Consider the following 22,384-nt stretch of genomic DNA (forward strand, 5'->3'; position numbering starts at 1 on the left):
AAAGTATCATACCTAATACTATTGGCGCATTTTCACTTAAAAACGCGCAATGGAGAGGTAAGCCTTTTTTTATTTTTCTAATTAATAATACTTTAAGATCACTTTTTACTTATGCAGATTTATAAGCAAAAGACTGCCGACTGCCGCCAATGAGGGTTCTGACCATGAATGTTTGGCAAAACAAATAAGGTAAAATTTTTGTTATTTTGTTTAATATAAAAATAACCTCTTTAATGCTTATAGGAAGTACGAGCAAAAACCGCGATCTACATGGCTTCAAGACAAAAGATTCAGGAAGTGGTTGATCGAGACTGGAAAAGGTTTGCAATGTAAGTACTGCCACTGCAGCTTGAAATCCAAATTACACGGCCTTATTCGTCACGCTGCCACAAGCAAGCACTCAGCCGACAGTTTCATTTATAAAAAAGCAAGAAATGGAAGTACACAGAGCGGAATTGGCCAATGCGTTATTCATCGGAGTACACACTTCAATTAGAGTGGTTGACCACCTAACCATTTTGCAAAGCGGGATATTTTCGGATAGCAAAGCTGCACCCAATTTGATGAAATTACATGCTTGGAAATGCAGTGGCGCAACATACATTTATATGATTGGAAAAATGTGAACAATACTTTAGATTTTTGGATCGAGGTTAAGGAATATAAAAATTCTGTAAATGATAATCCGTTTAATGAACTGGCAAATTTTGTATTTTCTCTTCTTGTGCTACCACTTAGCAACGCTGAAGTTGAAAGAACTTTTTCGATGATGAATTGCATTAAAAATAAACAACGCAATAAAATTAATTTGGTTATGTTAAACACTTTGTTAACAATAAGATGTGGGCTTAAGAGACTTAATAAGTGTTGCCATGATTTTGTCATAAAAGATGATCTCTTAAAGTTGATGAGAAATGATATATACGACTGCAACAATAATGATGATATTGTAGAAGATTTTTGTGGTGATGAAGAATTTGATATATTTTGATATATTTAAATTGATATGTTATATCGTTACACTTTATTTAAAAAAAAGTAAGAAATGTATTTTTTTCATAGTTTTCCATACATAAATGTGTTCCTAATGAATTCTTTAAAGTACAAGATTTATTTAATGTGATGTTTAATAGACTATTTTTTTTGTTTCTGCTTTTGCAAATAAATGAATATATGAACTTTTTCATATATTGTTATTACTGAATTGTTTAAAAATAATTTTAATTTTTGTAAAAAAATAAAATATGTGAATATATAAATGTGAAATATAATAAAAGTCACTGAAAAAATTTTAGCTCTTTTATTAGCTCCAAAAAAAAATTTTTGGCTCTTTTTAGCTCTTTTTTTTGACAAATTTAGCTCCAACAGCAAATTTTTTCTGGCAACACTGTTTCACTGTGTTATACACAAGCTTATTTGTATTAACTTGGCTCGGCTCGGCTCGGCTTTCAGCGCTCACTCTGGTCGCACCCTAAAGCAATTGCAAGCAAAAGAGTTGCTCAACGACAACAACAAAAGAGAATTTGCATAGTTGAAGCAACAAAAGTTTCCTTGTGTTAACACGGTCTTATGTATGTCATAACTAGTCAAAGTACTACTAATAGTCTAGAAAGACGGCGACGTTAATCCAGATTACAGGGGCAGATAATTCTGATTAAAATTGTAGTGTGACAGAAAAAAATGGACCGCAGGCAACAAATATGGGTATTAGTTGCGCTGATAATTATTTATATGAAAAAAATTTTTATTTAAAAGAAATCTTAATTTGCAATTTCTCCAACTGTTCCGAAATATCAAAAAAAAAAAAATAATGTAATTTTGAAAGTGTAGCCGTAGCCGAATGGATTGGTGCGTGACTACCATTGGGAATTCAGAGAGAATGTATGTTCAAATCTCGGTGAAAGACCAAAAATGAAGGTAAAGCTTTTTCTAATAGCGGTCGCCCCTCGGCAGGCAATGGTAGACCTCCGAGTATCTTTCTACCATGAAAAGGCTTCTCATAAAACATATCTGCCGTTCGGAGTCGGATTGTAACTGTAGGTGTCCCTTCATTTGTGGAACAACATCAAGATGCACGCCACAAATAGGAAGAGGAGCTTGGCCTAACACCCAAAAAGGGTGTGCGCGCCAATTATATATAAATATATTCAGTCTTTCTTCTTTAAAAGTTTCAGCATTTTACATTCACAATAGATATTAACTGTCATTTTTCGGCAATGTTGCCATCGCAAATTCCCCTAATCCGCTTAAATGATGAGAATTAAGTTCAGTTGTCAATACGCGTTAGTTGCAATTAATTCCTGAAATAAATCCGAATTTTATCGTTAATCCCGATTAACGCCACCGCCGGTCTAGGCTATTATATGCCGATCTTCCTTAGATTTTCCGACTGGATTGGCCTTTTCATTTATTGATCAATCAGGGGCTGGTTTATTTTTATTATTATTTGTTCACACTATTCACTCATATTCATATGCAAATAACTTTTCACTAAATAATCCGATGGCTTAATTAATAATTTAATTGCAATCTTGAAAAGGCTGGTATTCGCAATAATGTAACTTGGGCAATTTTTGGCAAACTATAATGTTTTAATTAATGAAACTTGGTGGAGATGTTAAGAACAATGTTTATAACTACCTTTTGTTTTTACTTAGTTTTATATTATACTTGTATTCGAATTATTTTCATTAAAATTAAATGCAAATGCATTTATCCATATAATCACTTTCCAATTTTAAACGCGGGGAGTTATTGTGCCTCATTACTACACACACGCATATGACGTTTTAATTTTCGGTTCAATGGCTTTAACACGGAAAGGAGTTTTACGCAAAAATACTGTGGATTGCGTAGCCGGAGTTGGACTGATGAGAGTTATTTTTTTGAAAGGAAACGAGTTTTTTAATAAAGACAACTACAACCACCCTATTTGTTTTGCAGACATGATAATCGAATATATGTGGAGAAAACACCAACTTTTCGCTAAATTACACAACTTTAACATTAAATTACTTAAAAACTATAAGTCTCCGGAAGGTGCGATTTTCAGTTTTGAGATGGGGATACACCGCTCTATCCCACACTTCAAACCTTTTTTTTTTCAAAGTAGCTTACATTTTACTAAATGTTCCCGCTTTTTTATAGTAAAAAAAAGAAAATGTTCACACTATTCACTCATATTCATATGCAAATATTTCTACACTAATTAATACGTTAGCTTAATTATTAATTAAATTTCAATCTTGAAAATATCAGTTAAAAAATGTTTCAAACATTCAAAAATATTATCAGATCCGGTATCGGCAATTTGTTACCGAACTTTTTAAACCACCCAATATTTTATGTATTTACTTATTTACGAATGCAGACAATTATGAATGCATTACCACGAAATGTGATCACTATTTCAACGACATATTTGAAACATACATATGTACATATGTACAACGTGCAGCATAAACACCTTTAGGTATTTCTTATCTCGCTTTAATATTTCTTTGTATGCAGTACATACTTGTATCTTTTGTGTATCTGCGACCGCGCAACTTCTTTCTGCCTGTAGCTTTACTGATTTTTTTTCTCTTCTTTTTTTCGTTAACCTAAATGAGTGCCTAAGCACTGCTGGTAGGGGTAAATAATGTGTGTATGTATGTTTATATGTATGGGTGTAAACACATGAATATACATTTGTTTTCTATGACGATCCTGTGTTTTTCTGTTGGTATAGTGAAACAAAAGACACATTTTCGCACACATTTCGATTAACACAACATTCAACTCAAGCTAATTTCTCCTTTAAATATTATTTTTTATTTATTTATTAATAGTTTTAGTATAATTAAAGGAGTTTAGTGCAATTAACTACAATTCGCATTATATCCAAACAACGACCGAAGCAACACTAAAGCAAATGTACAAATATACGAGAACGAACACAAGGCGCAATAAGCAATGGTCTGTATGCATACATACATACATTTGTACCTAGCCACACGTTGCAGTGGTTGATGCTCTCGACTAGAGGCACTAATGCAGTGCTACCAGAAGGATGTGTTTTTAAAACGAATTTCGACCGAGACATTTAATTGCAGCGATAAATTTATCTCTATTGTCGTCGTTGGTGTCAGCGGCAAATTACAAACTTTTGTGAACTAATTTTAAATATTCTAAGGTTTATAAGTCGAAATTTAAATTAGTTGTTTTGTATTGTTATTTGTAAAAATTTAACTGCAGTAAAAGCTAGTTCCCAACATTTCTGGTTCTTGTTGTACCATTTATTTTTTATTATTGAATCCCTTTTATTTTCTAGAAGTTTTCTCTGTTATATGCGATCATCTAAAGCTAATATAGCATCTAGATTCTAGACCTAGGTTTACGGTACTACCTAAATCAGAGCGCTGAGAATTGAATTTTCTAACGCCTCCGATGGGCAACACGCGTTAAGAATAGCCCTAATGATGCTCACACTCACCAACGTAAGCGTACGCCCGTATCAGCTGACACGATGGAACTAATGAGAGCCCTATGTAAATGAATTCTCACCACCGTTCCGTTCCGTAGTATCGTAAATCGTTGTTTCATCGTGTCAGCTGATACGGGCGTAAGTTCGCGTTTTACGTGAAATGGCTGTCAAAATCCATACAAATTGCATAGCCGTGACACATGCGTGAAATTTATATGCATTTCATGGCAAAGTTCTACTCGGTTCACGCCGAAAAAACACGCGCAACAGGCCAATTATTTAAAATGCACATCTCATTTAAAATTGAGCGAAAACTGACAGTCCGTTTGCGAGTGAAGTGCCTGAATTCGAATACTCCGAAGGCAAAGCAATTTTAAGCGAAACGTCTTCGCAAAAAGTGTAAATAAATCTTTTTTATATTTCTTGTGTCAATAGATATGTGTGGTAATTTGTTCAAAAACACTTTTCTTACCAAAATTTGTCAATTGCTTCTGGGGCGATTCTCATAAATTAAACGTTTCTTCTCATTTGACAATCAATGTTGCTAGCAAAGCACGGCTGTCATATTAGACTGTATACCTTTATTAAGGGGTTAGGGGTAGTCAGAATTTTCAAAAAATTTATTTTTTTTTTGCATTTTCTTAAAGTATAATGTTTTAAAAATATTGTGTAAAAATTTGAAGTGAATCCGACAAATACTTTTCAAGTTATTCAACAATTAACAAAGGGCGCTCGGCCGCTCCGTAGCCGATAGCAAAACTTTAAATGCGTTTTTCTCAAAACTATGTTTTTCAAACTGGTGAACACTGTAACTTAAAAACCGCTACGTAGATTTCAATAAAATTTATACAGCTTTTGAAAAACATAAAAAACTTGTGCCTGATCGAAGGATTTTTTTTTTCAAAAATTTCGATTTTTTTTTAACAATTAACTGTTGGTTTTTTGCTCTAAAATCTGGAAAAAATTTTCTGAGGCCGCCATTTTGTTCATTTTGAAAAAAAAAAAAGCTTCGTCAGGCACAAGATTATCTATTATTAAAACTAATTTTTCTTGTCCGATTGGTTTTAGATGAATCTGCAAGGACTTGTGATGTTCACCGCAAGGGACTTCTGGAGAAACGGGCTTCACACAAACAGCGATAACTTTTGCAATTATTAATTTTTTTTGTTGAAATTTTGGTGAAGTCAAGTTAAAACATGATGTTTTTATGCTATGTTTTTATTTTTGTTAAATATATTAAATTAATTAAGTAGCAAAAAAAATTCGTGAAAATCATCATTTTTTCGGGCCTCTGACTACCCCTAACCCCTTAAGGTAAATTTTTTTGATTTTCATTAGATTTTTATGTGACAAAATATGAAGAGTATGAGTTTTCATGCTTAACCGTTATCAAATTATCCTTCTCTTTACTTTTTCCTTTGTTTCACTTTTGTCTTCATTCTTTCTCACGTCAACTCCGTATTACTGTACGATGCGCCAGGCGAATTGAGTACTAAAGGTGGCATCTTCCCGAACAGTTTTGACAAGTCTGACGTCAGGCTCTTTCCAATACAAAACAAACAAAAGGAGGAGAAATATCATGTTTGCGAAAATTCAGATAATGGCTCGGTAATATTGTGATTCGTGACATTTAAGCTAAACAACCTAATGAGAACAAAGTGCCCTCCCGTTAAATTATGAGAGCACAAATTAATATAAAGTCACCAAATGCAGTTTTTTGCGTGTTTTTACTTGTTTTTATGCATGTATTCGAAATATTTCAATGAAAATCAAATGTGCGGCCTTTGATTTATTAAAAGGCGAAATAGTTTGTTTAATTTGAAAATCCCAATATTGCCACCTCTATCACTGAATATTTAGGAACAAGTAATTTCTCCTCCTTGTATATTGTTTATTTGTTTTACTTCATTTCAAGTGATGACGTCAACCGGTTATCAAAATTGCGAAAAATAAGTAGCGGCTTTCGGGAAGCATCATCTTTAGTATATCGGGTATTTGTCACGTATAATGACAGATCTTAGTCCATGTAAAACCGGCGCATATGCAAAATATACAATTATATCTAAACTATCTGGCTGTGATAGCTGAATCCAAGCACATTGTGCAGATATAGGAGTAATATAATAATGTGACGAATAATGAACATTCGCGAAACGACTGCCAGCAATATCGGACGAATGAGGTACTAAAGCAAAAACAAGAATGCCAAATGACAAGACAGAATTTGCCAGAACATACGAGTTGCCGCATCTAGAAATAACTATCTTATATTGAGCATCTTATATACAGAGATGCATGCGCACAAAATATTCAGTCTTAAGTTAAACGTGTGAGCGTTTAAATGTACAGAGTGATACAAAGTGATTAAGCATTAAAATTAAAATGAGCAAAAAAGCTGTGTTGCTACTAGCCTATGGGTTTTATTAGCCAGTGATCGATTTCAGAGGAATTACAGAGAGACGTTTTATTTGGAGAAAAACTTAACAAACAAAGAGCAGAGTTTGAGAGAATTGTCAACTGTTTCCATTACGTGTTTGATGAAAATTGTGTTCAAACTGTAATTTGTTTGTTTAGACCGCATTAACACAGAGCCGAGTCTGATGTGACTTGGCAGCCGAAGTTACTCACATCCTTAATGGTGAAAAAAATTCAGAAGGTGTAGCCAATATCAGACCGTTAACCAGGTCTCAGCGAATTTGAATGAATCAGAATCAGCTTGTTGGCTATCGTAACCGGGGCATTTTTTACGAAAAATCTGAGCTTGTGTTGGTGATATACGAACAACAAACAACGCAGCTTCCGCTCATGTTACTTCATTGGCGTCTGAACAGCGGCTGATAGGCGAGTGTGTGAATATGTGAAATGAGCGAGCGGAATTCTGTTGCTGGGTACCCGGTGACGTGGCAGCCGAAATTACTCACTTAATTACGTTTTTCACCATAGCTGAAGGCCAAACCTGGTAATCTTCAACCTTGATCTGCCTTTTTTGAATACGTGTGAAATTGGGGGCAGAACTCTTTTGGCGGTAACGTGGCAGTCGAAGCTAGAGTGCCCATACTCACTGACGTATACGTATGCTGCCTGAGTTAAACAAAATTCAGCAAAACTTATGCCCGTATGGCAAAGTAAATGCAACGCTTGCATCGACACAGTGTTGCCACTTTTACACATATACGCGTTATCAATTACAATTTTTCATTATATAATAAACCAAAACTAAAATCCAACAAAAGCAAATAATTCCTCTAACTATAATTAACATTATGAAACATCGCTTTTAAATTATTTAAATAAAAATTAAAATTTTTATCAGTTTATTTTGTTAATGATTTTAAAATGAACTGTTTGGCAACACAAAGTGTTGAGAAAGCACTCAACTTCGCAGTAAAAATCAAAATTCCTCACATTACACAAGTACATGTCACGCGTAACCGTCCCACGTCACCGGGGGTTCGGCAGCAGAATTCTGCGTACTCATTTCACAGGTATTCGCATACTTGTCCAATCAGCCGCTGTTCAGACGGCAATGAAGCAACAGGAGCGTAGGCTGTGTCGTTTGTTTTCCTATATCACCAACACAAGCTCAGTTTTCTCGTAAAGAAACCGCTAGCATGACCCCGGTTGCGTCAGCCAATCAGCAAATTCTTGGAAATTCGCTGAGAGCCGTTTAAAGGTCTGACAATATTGACCACACCTTCTGCATTTTGTTCACCATGAGCACACATGGCACTCTCATAAGTTGAGTATTCACGCTGTAGAAAAAACAAAGGTGGCTACATCGCAGTCCCGCTTGACGTCAACACAGAATGTAAACAAACTTTAGTGTGCAAAATTATTTGTTTGTGAAACAATCGGTGAATATTGTAAGCTTTAAATTCAACAAAATAATAAAAATGAAGAGCCGCGTGTTAAATTCTGAAAGTAAGTATATTTCCATATGTATTTTTTTACTTGTTTTCGATTAATCTTCCACTTCTTTTAGTTTTTTTCTGTGCTCACGTTTCGGCCTTGGAATGGCACACTCTTGTATTCTACCACTCTTGGGTCATATCAGATGACACCATCTGGGGGTTTACTTAGGCAACTCTCAAAAGAGCAATCGAAACAGTCTTCAAAGTTTTATTTCACACTTTGCGCTGATATATTTAATAAAATTATTAACTTTTTTTCTTTAAAAAATATTGCAGCTTTGAACATCCCTGGTTTGTTGATCATACAATGACAAGAAATATTAACCATAATATAACGTTTTAAGGCGTAAATATTGTGGAGTATTCACAACAGATCTGTCGTTTTAGAATTACACCTAATTTTCCGTCCTCTTGTGGGCGAGTATTAGAAAAAAAATTCTCGGCCGTTAAGGGTTAATAATGATTTTATGAGGTCAGGGACCATAGATTATATTGAAATTATAATTATGCAAATATCCTAAACAGACTCCTTCTTTCTATATTTCGATACAAACAATGGACACTGCAATAGTTATTTGTGTAAATATGTATGTGTAGTACTTTTTTTATGGCGAATTTCGTTTTCAGCCAGACGTAAGTTTTTCTTAAAAAGTTCATCAAAATTTGCGGTAGTGCATATTATGTCGTTTAGGTTATTTATAGCTACTTGTGCAAATAACACCATTAAAATTCGCCAAACTCTGCGCCATACTTTCACATATCCATAGTTTTCTTTTTTTTTAGATACATATTTGTTTCACTTTTTTCGTGCGATTTTAGGCATTAATTTTCTTCATTATTTTTCTTTTTATCATACACAATGCTATAGTTACGTATTTTTTCTGCACAAAGATCTTAAATGCGTAGTGCAAACCTCCTTTTGTTCTATTCCATGCCATAACCACATATTTGCCATTTTCCGCTGGAACTTCAAGGCAATTATATTGCGGACAAGCGATTTTCAAGTATGTGCCGCCTTTGTAAAAAAGCAATTGTGTTCATGTGTATTGCTTTCGCTATCTTAAACATCACTAAATCCGTGTATAGTCTTAGTTTTCGGCATATAGGTAAATTCAATTAATTGGCGTTAAGACATACGAATGAGAGCGTGCATAAGTATAGGTGTATATATTGACATACTTAGTATGCAGGTATGTGTTTGACTACTCCTTCAGCCATTCACACTGTAGTTCTTTGCTGGTACTTATTCATTTTAAATACGCATTTTAATTACATTTACAAAACTAAATGTATACTGCTCGTCTGAAGTGCCACCTCATCGATTTACCCAATTATTTACTTCATGCATAAGCTGTAATATTTTTGCTGTTCATACCTAAAAGTGCATATAACGCGTCACTCTGTTGTCATCCCATTGCATATTTGGCTGCAAGAGTTTGCTGCTTTACTAAACTATTATTTTGCTTGGACTTTATACATATACAATTCCCGTTACTGCACACTTTTTCCACTCAAACGAAATCGAACACTAACTTAGATATATTTAAGATAATTTTCCCACTATTAAAGACATATTTCGTTGCAATAGGAAAATTGGTCTTATAGCTTAGGCTTACAACCCTTCTGAAATAAAATTTTCAATGTTATACTCAAAGCAAAATGTTAGTACTACAGAAATGAACTATTTACTTAGTGTTGTTTGCTTTGGACTCGTAGCACAAATAAAACAACGGCGTATGTGGTGTTCGTGCGCCAGCCGTTTGTTCGGCTTTATAGTCGTGCTACAACGAAGTGAACACGAACAACATACGAGCGTTGTTCATACTTTACACATATACAAATATATGTATACGACTTTGTGTGTATTTATGAAAAGTATCGGTGTAGATATTTATGAATAAAAAAGAATAAATGAGTACGGTTTTTATATGTACATACATATGTATATTCCTACATCTGTTACGTAATGCATGGTCACGCACAGAATCTACTACTTTTTCATTAGAAACGAAAAAAAAATACTTTCTAGAAGAAAATTTGCAAAGAGGTTCTCATTAAAAATTGCCCAATGATTGTGTTGTTTTGTAATTATTGCTTTTTTTGATTTCTTTCTTTCTACTTTTGTTCTCATTCACGCAGCGAGAATAATACATTTCAGCTTTTACTTCGCTTTTGCAGTTCAACACAGGCAACTATTATTTTTCTTAACAGACACACTTTCACATCCTAATTTTGGAATAATGCATGTTTTATTATTACTTATGCTTATATTTAGTAGATTTTTTTTATATAATCAGATTATCAGCTTACAAAAACTCAACTGGAAATCTAATAATGTAATGAGAAACTGTTCGCCACAGCTACCTTCCTGACAAGTAAACGCTGCAAAACCGAACCGAATATCAAAATGAAGAAATATTAAAACGAAACAGAGTAGTAAAGGCAAAAATTGTGGAACGAACCATGCACATACATATCTATAAATAATATACATCTGCAAGAACGACGAACACTAGGTAATGTTTCGTGTGAAAACCAGTCAGTTAGTTGTTTGTTGGCAGCTGTGGGATGTGGTTGTTCTGCGGATGGCAAAATAAAAATATACGCGACAGCACATGAATACTAGCACACACTTATATATGTACACTAGGAATATATAAATTATGTACAAATGCTATGGATCTGTTGTATGCGCACATAAATATGCTTGCGTATCTATGTGCACTTTTTTAAATGCTGGATTGAAACCTTTAAAACAAGAAGCACAAGAGAGTCGCAATTGCTTAGACTGCTGAAATGGAAATAATTATGAACTTGAACAGTTTACTGTAAGGAAAATGGGCATACGTAGCAAATTACGTCAACCTTCTTGTGCTTCCCGCATACATCGAGAGATATTTTATTAGTGGTAGTGTTGCTGTGGTATTTGTTTTAAAAACATCTACAATATATACACATCTGTTTGAGCTATAATATCTGGACGAAGCTTGCAACAACAAAGTTGTGCTTAAGTATGTTTATCTCTGCGCTCTCATGGGAATAGATAGGAAGTCGAAAACGAAAATTGTATGAACATATGTTAACCGCACACGTATTTGGCTACTTCGTCATCAAATCGCATTGAAATGTAAACAAAAGTTCCTGCTACGTTCTAAACACGTTTAAAAAAATTTGTCCACCAAGTGCATACATCGGTACACTGTATAATATGCAGATATCGCCCATTTGCTGCAAAAACACAAGAACTTTTTTTATGATGTGTAAAAAATTCATGGCGATACCAATTAACAGTATTTAAATAAAAGAAAATGGGTTTTTACTTTTACTTAGAGAGGCTTAGTAAATTGAACACTTTGAAGTCGTTTTTTCGACACTTTAGTTTTTTTCAAGGCGAATCTATTAAAGGTGGTGTTGGTAAATCAGCTGAGTTTTTTTTTCTTTCGCCGTGTCCATGTGGCTGTCAGCTCAGAACGAAACAAAGCGAATTCATTATTTGTTTTCCAGTTTCTCAATACTTTGCTTTGACAATCAAACGTACAGAACAGTGTTGTTGGTCTAGTGCCACCACCTTTAATTAATGCGCCTTTGTTTTTTCCATTGAACCTTAAGGCGAATTCATAGGAGATGCAACATTTACATGTATTTAGTTGCAATTTAGTGCTATAAATGTTTTAATGAGAATGTAAACAAATAAACAAACACGGCGAGGAACACTTTGACATTCAAACCACCAAATTGCAAGAGAAAAAACAAATCACCTACCGAAGCAAGAATGATAGAGAAGATTGCGCCTTCCGAATTCGCTGTGTCGTAAGAGTCCATAAATAAACAAGCAAAAGGAAGGGGAATCACTTGTTTGGGAAGAAGTAGAGTAGGCGAAAGCAATGGAAACAACCAAACACAAGAAATTATATGCGCACACACACACTTTCTAGCCACGGCGTCTTCCGCATAAAAACGCAAACAAACTGCATTTGGAGGTTTTATATTAATTTATACTTTCACAATTTAACACACGGCACTTCGTTTTCATTAGTTTGATTAGTTTAAATCTCAAAAATCAGAATACCACCAAGCCATTCACTGAATTTTCACAAACATGTAATTTTTCCTACTTTTTTTTGTTTTGTGCGTTTGCTTTGTATTGCGAAGGGAGCTGACGTCAGACTTGTCAAAATCGCGAAAAATAAAGTAACTGCTTTTTAATGGTGCCACCTTAGATATTCAATTCGCCTTGATATAGATTCCACAAAATTCCTCCCTACAAGAAAGAATCTATTAGTTTCGGGAATTTTTTGCGCAACAATTTTTGCGCAAACGGTTTAAAACCATTTTATGGTCGATCTCCAGCTCCTGGGCGATGATACGATTACTAATATGCCGGTCAGCTTTGATTATTTCTGTGATTTTATCGACATTTTCTTTATCATAAGAAATGTCTGAACGGAATAGATGAAAGAAAAATTGCACGTAATCAGCTCTTACAGTATCGGCACCATAAACAACATTCTCAATCCTCTGAGGCTTGTATTTTCGTCTTTATAAAAAAAAAAAAACTGTAAAATGTATCGAATTTTCTCTCCTGTAACTCACAACTGAATCTATCAAACAAAGAACAGCAAACGAATTTTTTAGTGTTAAGTGACACTTTGACAACGAGCATAAACTTTAAATTGTTTGATCGATATTTTTATAATTCATGCCTTAACAATTTAACAAGTGACATTTTGTTTTTATTGTTTGTTTAGTATAAATGTCACAAATCACAATAGTACCAAACCTTTCAGATAATTTTAGTAACTATGTAATTTTTCCTCTTTTGTTTGTTTTTGCATTGTTAAACAGCCTGACGTCATACTTGTCAAAATCGCGAAAAATAAAGTAACACCATCTGTATTCAATTCGCCTTGAGTGTTTGCTTTTTTTTTTCTTTCACCGTATACATTAGGATGTCAGCATAAAATGAAATGACGAAAAACCATTCAATTCGTACCTAGCTCCAACTGCATATCGGCTATGCCCCCTAGTTCGTCCTTTTCTTTGTATTTTCTACTTTCTTTCGCTGTGAATTTCTAGCATACGAAACGTTGTTCTTGGTCTAGTTACCGAGTTACCTAATAATTAAGGGTTGGCAGGGATACTTTTACTTTAAGTACTAAAAGATTAGGAATTCGCAGTTCATTAGCGAAATTTATTATGGTAAAACCGGAGTTTCGGCGGCCGCTGTAGCCAAATGGGTTCGTGCATGATTACCATTCGGAATTCACAGAGAGAACGTTGGTTCGAATCTCGGTGAAACACCAAAATTAAGAGAAAATTTTTCTAATAGCTGTCGCTCCTCGGCAGGCAATGGCAAACCTCCGAGTGTATTTCTGCTATGAAAAACTCCTCATAAAAATATCTGCCGTTCAGAGTCGGCTTGAAACTGTAGGTCCCTCCATTTGTGGAACAACATCAAGACGCACACCACAAATAGGAGGAGGAGCTCGGCCAAACACCCAAAAAAGGGTGTACGCGCCATATATATATATATATATATATATATAACCGGAGTTTCTAATAAGATGAAGACTTAGAAACATAGGAAAAAAGCCAGGTTAGCATCATTCTGAAATAAGCATGCCGAAGTGGCCATAATTGCATCAAACACTTCTGACATCACTGGCATCACCCTACTTTGTTCCACCGTAAACTTTTTCTATCATTTACCATTCTCAAAAATACTTGTCAAAATTATTCACAATGTAAATGTACACTACTTTGATTATTCTTGGACAACCCCGACTAAGGAGCTGTCTTAATCTTTTGGAGTAGTTCTGCTTATTAGCAATGTGGTTTTCAACACTTCAATTTGCTGAACTCAGATAATATTTTAACTTATCATCCAAAAAGATCAGAAAATCATTTAACCGCATGTGCATTCTGAATTTAGTATATAAAAGTTTTTTAATAAAACATAGAAATTTATGTATTCCTTTTTAACTTTACAAATGGCAGCACTTTTCACAAAGCTAAGCCGGAACCCTACGCACACACACTTTTACGCTACTCGAAATGGCGATGCTAGCCATCAAAACAACTGGCACAATGCAAAGCAATAATTACCCATCTCCAAAAAAGTGTCTACCTTTTATAAATTCTTTCAACGCACATCTTAAATATAATACATAAATTAGTTTTAAAACTTTATTGAACACTGGCTGCCACAATACCTGAACACAAATTCTTGGAATAAAAAAATTTAACTTCACCACCCGATAGCAGAACGAATAATGAAAAGTGTAAAAGCAAAACGGACATAGATTTATGGAATGTGGGAAGTGGAATGTAGTGGATAGTATTTACGAATTTCGTTGGGTGTGTCATGCTAGTGTTAAACAAATCAGCGAATGGTTGATCGAAAGTACCGCCAAACTAGTACAGAGTTATATTTCATGGTTGAAAAAAATAATTTGTTCAAGGTTATAAATATTTTTGATAACACTTTTTGCTAATTTTCAACCAATTTTACCATTATAAACGCAGTCAATCATATGACCTTTTTTGTTTTCTTTCTTTGTTCTCCTTCTTCGTAACATTCTACAACAACAAACTTGGTGTCAAAAGCGCATCGTCACGGCCAGAAATTTACTTTTTTCTTTCTCCTCCGAATACGAGATATAGACCCGATTTACACGAGGAGACATCTGGAAGGGAAACATTTTGTTCGGTGGCGAAGGACGGTCGGGGAAGAGAGAAGGGATTTTGTCTCCCGTACTCGGCGACACGCTTTCCTCTTCTTATTCGTATTTCCAATCTTTTCAATTTTTGATAGTTGCTTCATTCGTTTTCTTCTTTTGTGGGAGAAGGTTCTGAGTTATGTGTTGGTTTTCAAGCAAACGGAAGATAACAAAGATGACAAACATCCGAACATTGCTTGGGAAATGCACGATTATTTTTGCTGGTAAAGTAGGTATAATTTAAAATATATTATGGGGCATGTTTATGTTGAATTCTAATTTTCCTCGCATTTCTAGTTACTCAAGTTAATTTTAAGTTAATTATTTACATATGAAGTATTTTTAATTTAATTTTTTTTATTCAAGTATAAGAATTTATAAATATATTTCAATAAAAAAACAACAAATTATATATTATTTAACCAGTTTGCATTTTTCATTCATATATTTAAGAAACTGTTGTCGAACGCTCTCTGCTTTACATGTAAGCGCGTGCTAGAATACATCCGAACCAGACGATGCTAAAGTGTTAAATGTCAAAATGTCGCGGAAACATTTTTGCCCGTGTGAACGCGAATGAAACTTCAAAAGAGAATTTCCAGTGTCTCCCTTCCAGATGTCTCCTCGTGTAAATCGGGTCATACATAGTATCTCCGCAAAACTAATACGGCTATGCAAAATGACGTTACTCAAGACCAGCTGCGTCGTCAGAATTGCGAAGGACCTCTCGAAGCCATTTGATACCAAACGAGGTTTCAGACAGGGTGACTCGCTGTCGTGTGACTTATTTAATCTGATGCTGGAAAAGATCGTGCGAGCCGAGGAACTTAATTGCTCAGGCCAAATTTTTTTTATAATTGTTGGCGTATGCTGATAATATTGACATCATCGGCTTTAACAGTCGCGCTGTTAGTTCTGCCTTTTCCAAACTGGATAAAGAAACAAAGCGAATGGGTCTGGGGTGAGCGACGATAAAACGAAGTACCTCCTGTCATCAAACAAACATTCGGCGCACTGGAGTATCGGCACGCACGCCACTGTTCCCAGTTATGGTTTCGAGGTTGTTAGAGACTTCGTTTAATTAGGAACCAGCATTAACACCGATAACAATGTCAGCCTGGAAATCGAACGCAGAATCTCTCTTGCTAACAAGTACTACTTTGGACTGAGTAGGCAAATGAGTAGTAAAGTCCTCTCTCGACGAACAAAACTAATACTTTATAAAGCTCTTGTCATGACCGTCCTATCCTATGGCGTAGAAGCTTAGACGATGACAATAACCTTTGAGCGTCCCTTGGAGTGTTTGAGAGAAAAATTTTGCGGAATATTTTTTGACCTTTGCATGTTGGTAACGGCGAGCATCGCAGGCGATGGAACAATGTGCTGTATGAGCGTTACGACGACGTACAGCTCATAGCGCAGCGAATAAAGATCCAGCGGATCGGCTGGGTCATGTCGCCTGAATGGAAACAAACGCTCCGGCTCTGAAAGTATTCGATTTAGCATCAGCTGGTGGTGGCAGAAGAAGAGGAAGGTTCCCTCTGCGTTCGAAAGATCAGCTGAATAAGGGTTTGACTTCACTTGGTGTTTCAAGGTGGCGTCAGTTAGCACGAGAGAGAAACGACAGGCACGCGTTGCAATTTCTTTTTTTGCTTCCATTGTTATAAAATAACTTTTTCTGGTTAAAGCTTAACAAATGAATTGCGTTGGAAAAAATTTCAAAATGCACATGTACCAAGGCGAATCTACTGCAGGTGGTGACACTGGACCAACAACAACGTTTTGTATATTAGAATGTTACGACAAAAGAAAATAGAGTACTATTAAGATAGAACGGCTATTCGCCATTTCATTTTGTGCTGATATCCTAATCTTCAGGGCGAAAAGAAAAATCAGATAAGTTGGTCATGTCACTGTGTGCAGAATAAACAAGGTGCGTCGTTCTGAAAACCGCTACTTCATTTTTCGTGATTTTGACAACCGATCATCTCAGTGCTGCGAATAAACAAGCAAAAGGAGAAGAAATGCCGCATGTTAAATTGTGAAAGCTGTGTGTTGTAATGCACATATCTGAACTGTCTTTTAATTAAGTGGCAATTAAAATGTATTCTTATAAGTTTTTATAATTTTAAGCCAATTGGCAGCACCAAACCAACGAAGGGAAGACAACGGGAGGTAGAATGAAAAAGGAGAAGAAAATGACGCTTCGTTAAATATCCCGTTAGAAAGAACAAAAAAGCGAATAGATAACTGTTGGTACGTTGCTTTTTTTTTGGGACGCGCATCGATTTCCGATTGTCGATTCAGTTTTTGGTTTTTTAGAGTGGAAACGAGTTATTGTGTAGGCCTTTTGAAATAGGCAGAACTTGTAGAACAAAATCAACCCTCATCGCCTGCTTTAATTAGAGTGTATAATTTCTTGTGTTTAGCAGTTTCCATTGCTTTCGTTTAATTTTCCTCTTAATTTTGTCCGTTTATTCGCAGCGCGAATCTACATCTCATCTACAAAATTTCAATGAACGTGTAAACGAACAAACAAGGCAACAACAAAGCGGTAGGGCTCTTTCAAATTTAAGTGTCTTATAATCCGATCATCAAAACAAGGCGAATCTATTCAAAGTGGTAGCATTCGAGCATGAATAACATTTTTTTTTGGCGAATTTGACGGAAGAGCACAGAAAATAAACAAACGTTTGCGCGTAGTTATTTGCTGCTTGTGAATCAGAGAAAATAATTAAATTTTTAAATTCAACAATAAAACATGAAGTGTTAAATTGCATAAGAACGAAACAACTTTTTTTATTTGCTTCCGCTATTCTTCCATTTCTTTTCGATTGTTGCGTTTCTGTGCTGTCATCACGGCCTTGGCAGTGCGCAATCTTGTATTCTATCATTCTTGCTTCGCCACAACAAATTCAACGTAAAAGGTTAATTCTGTGAAATATTAAACTCTTTTCACGTGCACTTAGAATAATACAAATTGTTTAATAGAAATTCTAGAAATATTTACTTGCCCACGCTGAAAACACAAATGCCGAAGAAAAAGCAACACACCAAACGACAGCAAAACAGAAAATGATAAAAAGCAAAGAAAGCGCCGGGCAGTGCAACATAAGTGGATGGTATGTAAGGCGAATAGATTACAGAAGGTGGTGTCTTCTGAAAACACAACTTTTTCTCCCGATTTTAACATCTGGCTACCTCTGCACTTTAAATGGCAAAACAATTAAACAAAACGAACAAAAGAAAGATAAATTCTTGTTTGTAAATGTTTAGCGAATTACTTGTTAATATTCCGATTTGTTGTTTATATGCGGCTGATGCCGTGGCAAGAAAGTGTGTGTGTCTTACTAGAGTTGAATTGAAATTGATTACTGAGAATGTAAAGAGAATCGAAAGAGGACAAATCGCTTTTAAAGCATGGAATCATATAAAAACAGTCTAAAACTAAACAGAAACTCCAACAGAGAATGAGAAAAGTTACTTTCAAGGACTCGTTTTAAACCAGAAGAAGGAGGAGAAAAAATAAAAAAGCGACTGGTGGCGTTCTACTTTTAGTGGAACGGTGTCGGTCCAATTTATCGTATGGAAGAGAGAATGGATGCGGCCAACTACATTCAGATACTTCAAAGTGTAATGCTACCTTTTGCCGAAGAAAATTTACTGATGATTTGAAAATTTCAATAAGACAATGATCCGAAACATAATTCTCGTGTTGCAAAAATGGTTCCGGTGTTCCGGATTGGACACCTTCGAGTGGCGATTTAAATCGAATGAAACATCTTTGGAAGAACGTAAAAAACGCACTCAGTACGCAAAATATCAGAAACTTGGATCGACTATTTGGAAAGATCAAGGCAGCATGGGAATCCATTCGAGTTGAGCATTGTAGATGTTTAATAATGCCAATTCAAAGGCGCTGTGCAGCGGTAATAAAGCAAAAAGGATTTTTAACTAAATACCAATGTATACCTTTCTCTTTCACCTGCATTTTTTATAGTTGACTAAATTTTTGCTTCGTTCTTAAGTATATTTCTCGAAGAATTTACGAATTGTATTAACTTTTGTACAGTAAAAGGGAAAACTTTAGTATAATGTATATCGCTTTGAAAAAAAAGGTTAAAAGGGGGGGATAGAGGGGTGTATCCCCATCTTAAAACTGAAAACCGAACCTGCCAGAGGCTTATAGTTTTAAAGTAATTTAATGTTAAAGTTCTCTAATTTAGCGAAAAGTTGGTGTTGCCATACGCCTGAAATAAAAACGAAGTTCGTATGCAGGGATGTTCAGTGGAAGGTTCTTGTAAAACTGCAGTATTTTTTGATGTAATTTAAAATTGAGAAATATTTTTGAAAATAAAAATATGCAACTCATTTAAACTTAAAAACAATGATAGCGTATCACAAAAAAATAATAAAGTAATTAAAATGAAATTAAATTAATTAACACAGTATTTTTGCGTAGAACGTCTTATCGCGTGGGCGGCCTCCGGCCGCGCTTCAAAAAAAATAACCCTCATCAGTCCAACTCCGGCTATGCAATCCACAGTATTTTTGCGTAGAACTCCTTTTCGCGTTAAAAACATTGAACCCAAAATTAAAACATCATATCCGTGTATGTAGTAAGGAGGCACAATAACCCCAATCCCATTCATTAACACTAAACTTAAATACTTAATTTTTGTTCATATTTTTGTTTCATTTGTAGACATCCAGCAACACCACACTGTTGTCATTCCAATCTTCTTCTTATTCGCGTTTAAAATTGGAAAGTGATTGCATGGACAAATGAATTTGCATTTAATTTTAATAGAAATAATTCGAATATAACCATAAAAATCATTTAGTGAAGTGTTAAAAAATATATAGTGTAATGTGGCAAATTATAGTGAAGTTCCAAAGGGCATTTTGAAGGCAAATAATTATGAAATTATTATTTCCCGAATAATTTGGGGTTATAAAGAGTGTTCCTTAACACCTCACTAACATCTCCACCATGTTTCATTAATAAAGACATAATAGTTTGCCAAAAATTGCCTAAAACACATTATTATAAATTCCAGCCCAGTAAAATCATGTTTCTCTTAGATAAAAAGACTGATAGAGATTGAAAACATTTTAAATTTATAAAATAAAAATTAATATGCAAAATATTTGAGTAATTTTATTGAAAAAGTTACAAATGGAGAGAACTGGTTATAGTTCCTAAGTAATTTTCAACGGCTGTATACGTATGTGTGCATGCTTACTGAGCTGCTAATATATTTTTTTCAGTGCGAATGTCAAAAACTTTACCAGCTAAATTAATTTAAACTTACATCTTTGAAGGATTGCCCTGTTTAAACACACACAAAGGTTTGTGACTCTGGTTCAAAGACTGAATCATGTGTATGAAAATCAACACGAAAGCCTTTGAATGCATATAAATATTGATGCTTCGTTGGTTGGTGTATTGATGCTAATTAAAAAAAAATGTTGACAATAAATAACGTCAATCACTTTGCGAATGAAATTACCATAAGTTTCTCGATATTTTTGAGTAGATACAAATATTAAATTATTCATAAATCTATTATTTCATATTCAACTTTATATTTTTAAGCACATGAATCACTCTGTGGAGTAAATTAATAATGCATGTAAAAGAAGCGTCTCTTTTTTGGTGCTTTCTCTTCTTGCACTAATTTGTGCTAGCACTGTAAATTGTTTATTTTCTTTTCTCAGTATATTGCGTTTTCTTTACTCAACTTGTTGAACTCACACACATTCGCCTGTGACACTTTCTACCCTCTCCAAAAAGTGAGGATGAGCGTTGTTCACTTTTTGTTTATCTGTGTACTGAAGTAAACATTTTCTACGCTCTGCAGAAAGTGAGGGTGAGTGTTGTGTAACTAATTTTTGTATCTGTGTACACAAAAAATTTAAGTAAATCCTTCTTTTTCAGTTACGCAATTATATTATGTACGGATAATATTCGTTTTGGCGCTGGGCCAAGAAGCTGAATAAAAATTGGAGATGAAAAATGAGTCCGGTATATAGAATTGCCAAAATTTGTTGATCTCAGTTCAAACAGTTGTAGATCCGTTACAATGTGAGCAAGATTTATAAAACAAGATTGTGCCCATCAGAGAGTGCGCGAGGTCCAATTTGTGCAGTTGCATGAGAGAGATGTGAAAATGCGCAAAAGAATGCAAGAGAACGTAGAAGTTACACAGACAACACACGAATAAATTGCACATGTGCGATGACACACACACACAGAAATTCTGTCAAATTCGCAGAGAGCAAAGTAGCGGTGCTACGATCGATGCCACTTTACTAAACTCTACATCGTGAAATGCAAGAGCTTCTAAATAGAAACAAAAACAACATTGTGCACAGGATTATTAACCCCAATCCCATCATGATGGGTAGTTCGTGTCCGCCCTTTTCTTTTCTGGTGGACAGCAAGTCCCTCATCAACAATCAATTCATTTTGTGTTTACAAGTCATTTAGTATCGACGTGTCATACTATTTTCTATTGAAAACAAATTTATGACTTCGATGTAGCCGGCTGCACGCACCAAAAAATGCGGCGTGATCAGGATGTTAAGTTCAGCTAATCTTCAACAAGTTAACTACCGATTGCAGCAGATTACTGACATATACGTCAAACCTTTCGGAGACATTCACGTTATATTATGTGAAGGTTTCAGACAGCTTCCACCTGTACGAGCAACTCCATGTTATACTATGCCGATCAACCAATTAGGAGGTCCGATTCTTTGGCACAGTATTGATTACTTCCCACTGGTTCGTGTTGTGGGACAAAACGATAAGCGGTTTTCAACGATTCTTACAAAAATCTGCGATGGACTTCAACTAAGCAACGATAATATTTCCCTTATTGAGTCCAGACATAAAACTCAGGCTTGGTGCAAGGAAAACGTGCCTTATGCTGTCAGGCTGTATTATATATTAGTAACAATGAAGTGGATTCGTACAACCGAAGCGCAATTCCACAGGTAATTGCATACAACTGTCTCGCACATGATATTATGCTTGGTCATTCAAGTGAACAAGAGAAGAGAGTGAAGAGAGTTTATCAAGGTAAACTACACAAGATGACAGTGGCAGAAACCGATGGATTACCGTACCTGCTGCCTTTGGCAGAAGGATATCCCTACATGATAACTTCTAACATAGATGTCGCTGATGGGTTGGTAAATGGAGCTATTAGTGTCTTGCGACATATCGAAGGTCAGCAGTCAAATGTGGATGACAATTCTGCAGAAGCAGGACCATCGACCAG

General features: G+C 35.1%; 1 protein-coding gene and 1 long non-coding RNA gene across 4 annotated transcripts in view; one reads left to right on the forward strand and one right to left on the reverse strand.

Annotated features, from left to right (window-relative positions):
• The window catches only part of LOC129239381 (uncharacterized), a 46,754-nt gene extending 35,987 nt beyond the window's left edge, over window positions 1-10,767 (reverse strand). Inside the window, exon 1 of one of the 2 annotated variants that reach the window (XM_054874844.1) lies at window positions 9,752-9,952. The gene's annotated coding sequence lies outside the window, so the exon portion shown is untranslated. Of the gene's footprint in view, window positions 1-9,751; window positions 9,953-10,686 lie in introns of those variants that run through there. The other variant, XM_054874845.1, reaches the window with a different exon arrangement.
• Window positions 10,768-17,379: 6,612 nt separating this feature from the next.
• Window positions 17,380-19,054, forward strand: LOC129237426 (uncharacterized). Of its 2 annotated transcripts, XR_008581759.1 has the most exons (3): window positions 17,380-17,504; window positions 17,580-18,022; window positions 18,087-19,054. It is a non-coding gene; the product is annotated as an uncharacterized LOC129237426 (long non-coding RNA). The 2 variants fall into 2 exon arrangements; XR_008581758.1 differs by having other exon boundaries at window positions 17,380-18,022.
• The last annotated feature ends 3,330 nt before the right edge of the window (window positions 19,055-22,384 follow it).

Source organism: Anastrepha obliqua, chromosome 2 (genome assembly GCF_027943255.1).
Source record: "Anastrepha obliqua isolate idAnaObli1 chromosome 2, idAnaObli1_1.0, whole genome shotgun sequence".
In the NCBI taxonomy this organism is placed as follows: domain Eukaryota; kingdom Metazoa; phylum Arthropoda; class Insecta; order Diptera; family Tephritidae; genus Anastrepha; species Anastrepha obliqua.